The sequence below is a fragment of the Heterocephalus glaber genome, unplaced genomic scaffold, assembly GCF_053883595.1.
Source record: "Heterocephalus glaber isolate CG9 unplaced genomic scaffold, H.glaber_assembly_v1.0 deba00001673, whole genome shotgun sequence".
NCBI classification, from domain to species: domain Eukaryota; kingdom Metazoa; phylum Chordata; class Mammalia; order Rodentia; family Bathyergidae; genus Heterocephalus; species Heterocephalus glaber.
In genome coordinates, this window is record NW_028258410.1 from 879,399 (window position 1) to 884,642 (window position 5,244).

At 35.2% G+C, this 5,244-nt stretch overlaps 1 pseudogene; it reads left to right on the forward strand.

Annotated features, from left to right (window-relative positions):
• The first annotated feature begins 4,302 nt into the window (after positions 1–4,302).
• On the forward strand, positions 4,303–5,244 carry LOC101717229 (olfactory receptor 5J3-like; annotated as a pseudogene).

Here is a 5,244-nt window from a genome sequence, read left to right on the forward strand (position 1 = left end):
CGCCAAAGGCTCTCATCATTTTTCATTCCTATTAACTCTGCAACATTTCATTTTAAAAATAATTATTTTCTAAAATTTAACAATTTAGCATATTCACTAACAAATTGATATATCAATCAGTTACATATAAATATATTGATACTAATCTGAATGACTTTCATGCAAACTAATGAAAAAATTTTCACAAGCAGAAGTTAATAATAATTAAATAATGTTAACATAGCTTTCCATAACTAAATTCAACTGCAACCCAATATAACCTCTAAATATCAATGCTTCAATAGTGATATTATTAATAATGAAGTCTCTAGATGTTTTAAAACCTATTTGATTCTCAACAATCATCATAGAACTATTTTCCAGTAATATCTCCTTTAAACATAGTATTGTATATAATTTCAAGAATTCAATATAAGAAAATAGAGAAACTAATTTTGACTACTTAATTCTAATTATTTTGCTGTTGTTCTTGTTAGATGAAGGCCAGCCAATGCGGCCATTTTTGTTTTGTTTTGTGTTTTGAGATAAGGTCTTGCTATGTAGTTCAGGGTGGCCTTGAACTCATGGTGACCCTCCTACCTCAGCTTCCCAAGTGGTGGGATTATAGACATACACCACCATGCTGAGCTGCAGTCATTTAAAAAATTTTCCAGTGTTTTATATAATTTCAAAAGATAATATGGAAAAGATATGATACAAAAAAGATAATATTTGTCTGATAAACAGAATTTGATTACTTTTACAAAGAGATTGGAAAGGAATTACATTTAAAAAACAGAATTCATGAGGCTTTAAGAATGCTCTAGGCCCTCAAAGGGAATAGATTCTCTTCTAACTCAATTTTACAATATCAGTTTCCAGGCCTACCACCTGAACATTAGCCTTTGATTAAGGAGATTAAGAAATTTATGCTTAAAAGGAAAAAAAAGGAACTGTTGTAGGATAAAGAATGAGGACAAATTCATGTAAATGCCTGGGAAGAGAACAGTGTGAAGCATCAGCCACACACAGTACTGGAGGAATAAATGTTCAGGAGATGGATGGTGGAATTCATTTTATCTTAAATAAAGCCTTTTCCCTTTCTAACAACAACAACAAAAAAAGGTTTTAAAGAAGTAGCAGAAGTAGGAGTTTTAGTCTTCTTTGATGTCATTCTTGTTCAAAGGACCCAAGGAGTGAAAGTGTTTTACATCACTTCTTCCGTTGTCCTAAAAGTCTACCAATGACTGTATTTTGTTTTCCTAAATGTAGGCCTATGAGCATGTTCTGAAAAGCATATTAAAGTACTTTTACTAAAATACTGAGCAGACTTTGTTAAATAATCACATTTTTTCCAGAAAACATGTTCTGCTTTTCCCCCATGCTTGTCTCACGTTTCTTTTTTTTATTATTCTGGTGAATTTTTTATTATTTGCAGCGCTTTATTTTTACAAGCAATGATGAAATTAACATCTTTGAGTAATTATCAATGTACACTTGTGCTGGGTTTTCTGTAAAATATTAATGTGAATTTTTTAAATTTAAATTTTATTTTATTGGTACATTTTTGGTATACAATATAATGATATTCATCATTGGAAATTTGCCCCTTTACATAATCTCTCTTGGTTCTTATTTTTCCCCCTTCCCCTGCCCTCCTTTGAACACCTCCATCCTTCCTTATTTACAAAGACTTTGTTTCCCATTTTTCATTTTCTCATATTAATTCCCTTCCCTTCTTTCCTTTTCCCTACCCCTCCCACTTCCCCTTCCCCTTTGCCCCTTTTCTTCCTTTGTCCCACATTTCTTACTGTTCATTATAAAATTCAGGGAATGAAATGTCTTAGGGAAGCCATTAAGTCCTTGAGTGTTTTCTAAATCCCTCAAGACACTCAGAACTTTTAATAATATGCATATTTTATTCTTTTAATCAGCTTACTTATGGAAAAATATTCCCATTTCACCTAAGGTGAATCTATAACTGTATTTTATATAAACTTTCCTTTTTACAGGATGATATTTTAATCATCTTGCTCTAACTTCCTGCCAACGAATTGCAGCCTTTGCCTCTACTATATTAAAGGATAATTTTACACTTCAATACTGATACCAGTTACTACCATCATCTGCTTAATGCAGGTATCATTTTAAAAGTAAGATATATTTGCTGCATTTCCTGGAAAATTAAACCTAGCTGGAAATTAGTCTTGAAACCCAGAGAACAAAGACGCCAGCCCATATGAGCCCATCCTCACCTTCCTGCCAACACTGTTCTCTTACTCCTGGCTACCATGTAAGGCAGGGGAGGCCAGGATGGGCTGATTGGGGATGGCACTTTTGATCTCCAGTTTTCAAAGGGTGATTATTTAAGAGCTAGGTCTTATTTTCTGGGAAAGATGAAGGGCTTAGAAGTTTTGTATTTTGTTTGTATATTTTCAGAAAATATAGAGCAATAAACCAGAGGAATGTGTGGCCACAGGGTTCCTAAATCAGCTGAGGTTTTAATATTTTTCCTTATATCAGTAAGTTAAATTCCCTAATCCAAATCTTACATGTATACATTCTACTACTCAGTCAAATATTTTCTTGCAAAATTTAAATAAAAACTTCAAAATACAAAGGAAGGACAAATCTCTCTACACTAGCATCAAAGTCATTATGAAGCTATCAGTGTTTTAATTCTTTGAAATTTTCTTTCTAGAGGAAGAATTGCAATCTGACCTACTCATTTATTAGTATAGACAATAAAAATGGAATATATCTATCTGTTTATTTGTTATTTTAATAGATTTGCAATGTAATAATTTTTCTGAGTTTTACAGGGGAAGTGTTTAAATCAGAGGAATGTGTGGGACAGTAAGAACCATCTTCTTTGTGTTTGATTCTCACAGTTGTCATGCTCTACACCAGATAAGAATCTGGACAAAGCCAGCCAATAGCTTTCTGTCCTAGGTACAAAATCTTATCCTAAAATTAACTGCTGATTTTTTATGATTATTTTATTTGTTATATAAGTGTAAAAGTTATTTTTAGGATGAGTGTAGTAGTAATCAACAGAGAGATATGCATTGGTTTGGTGGAAAAAACATTGATTATTGCAAGGATTCTTTTGCAACATGAAGGAAAACAAAGAATTGTAAAGTTTTTTTTTACAGGGTTGCCCTATTTTATGGGTTCACTTTGCTTTTTCTCAGATAATTGTGGTTCTCAGTTCTCAGGAGAGTATTTCTATTGGATATCAAAGGCTGCTTTCTAACACATTTCATATTCCAGTTCTGAGCACACCCTCATACCATTCGTAGTGCTTTGGGTTATTATCTTGAGGTGGCTTCAGAGGTTTTGGAAGGTAGTTCCCTGTCTTTTGTCACATCTGACTTCAATATATATAATGTGGAGGAGCTGGGAAGAAGCTGAATGGTAGAGCACTTCTCTAACATAAGTAAGCCTGGAGTTGACTCCCAGCATCACAAAAAAAAAAAGAGAGAGGAAGGAAGGAAGGAAATAGAAAGAAAGAAAGAAAGAAAAGAAAGAAAGAGAAAGAAAAGATGGAGTAGAAAGTAATAATGAAGGCATAAGTGGGATATTTCAAGTTAAAATGGTATAGTGTCATTTGTTTTCTTTCTTTGCATCTCTCTCTCTTCCTTCCATCCTGCCTTCCTTCCTTTCTCTCTCTGTCTTTCTTTCTCTTTCTTTCCTTCCTCCCTTCTTTTTCTTTCCTTTCTTTTGCTCACCCTCCCTCTCTCTCTCCTCCATTTCTTCCTTCCTTTCTTCTTTTCTTCTTTCCTTCTTTCCTCTTGTCTTCCTTTCTTCCACCTTCTGTAATGGGCACATGCTATTACTGATATTCTTCTATACTCCTCACTTTTATTTGGTGTGGGGCATCCTTACATTGATATATGTTAAATTACATATTTTATATTTTAAATTATTGCTACAGCAAAAGAAAGCATAAGTGGATGAATTTCCATACTCATTTCTTACACTGCGTAAGCAAAATTTTCTTTATATATGTTTACTATGAAATTCACTTTATCTTCTTATATACACTAAGAGCAGCAGTTTAAAAGTCCCCTGCATGTAAGATGCCAACATTTTCTTCTTTCCCTCACAGATTTTGTGTATGAAGCAAAAAGACAGTGATTTAAGAGATTATAGACTTTGTGATTGAAACTTCCTAATCTTGTAAGGCAGGATAACAAGAGAGGAGGTCACTACCCGAAGTTCTATAGTTACTTAGGGATTCCAGAGTTATTGAGGTTTCATCATTGCTCCCAATTTACTTCAGTCTCCTCATTGTTACCAGGTATCAAGAGACGTAAATGAATGACTGGTGTCAATTTCACACTGGTTACTGAGTTTATCCTCTTGGGACTGACAGATCACATGGTGGCCCTGTTCCTGCTGTTCCTGCTGATCTATACTGTTTTCCTGGTGGGCAATCTCGGGATACTCTTTCTCATCCAAGTAACTCCCAAGCTTCACACACCCATGTACCACTTTCTCAGTTGTCTGTCATTTATTGCCTACTATTCATCCGTTTTTGCACCCAAAATGCTGCTGAATTTCTTTGTGGAATGGGAGACAATCTCATTTTCCACATGCATTGTGCAATATGCTTTATTTCATGTCACTCATTACCATTGAAGGCTTTCTGCTTGCAGCAATGGCTTATGACTGCTATTTGGCCATTGTGAACCCTTTACTCTAAACAGTGGCCATGACCAGAACAGTTTGTGTTGTCCTTGTGTTGGGCTCATATGTCAGGGGGTTAATCAACTCACTGACATGCAGGATTGGCTTAATGAGGCTGTTCTTCTTTGGGCCCAATTTTATCAGTCACTTCTATGACCTGCCTCCCTGTTAAAGCTCTCCTGCTCTGACACATCTATGAATGAATTACTGCTGTTAGTCATCAGCGCCATCATCACCATGGTCAAGTTCTTGACAGTGGTGATCTCCTCCATCTTTTTTTTTCCTTACATCTTTATTGTTGCTGCTATCCTGAGGATCCTCTCAGCACCAGGTAGACAAAAAGCCTTCTCCATATGTGCTTCCTATCTAAAAGGTGTGACTATATTCTATGGCTCACTAAGCTTCAGTTACATGCAACCCAGCTCACAATATTCCTTACAACAAGAGAAGGTGAGATCTGTACTCTATACTCTGGTGATTCTTATGTTAAACCCCTTGATTTCCAGCTTGAGGAACAAGGAGGTGAAGGAAGCTGCCAAGAGGGCCATAGAAAGGAGACACCTTCCTTGTTAA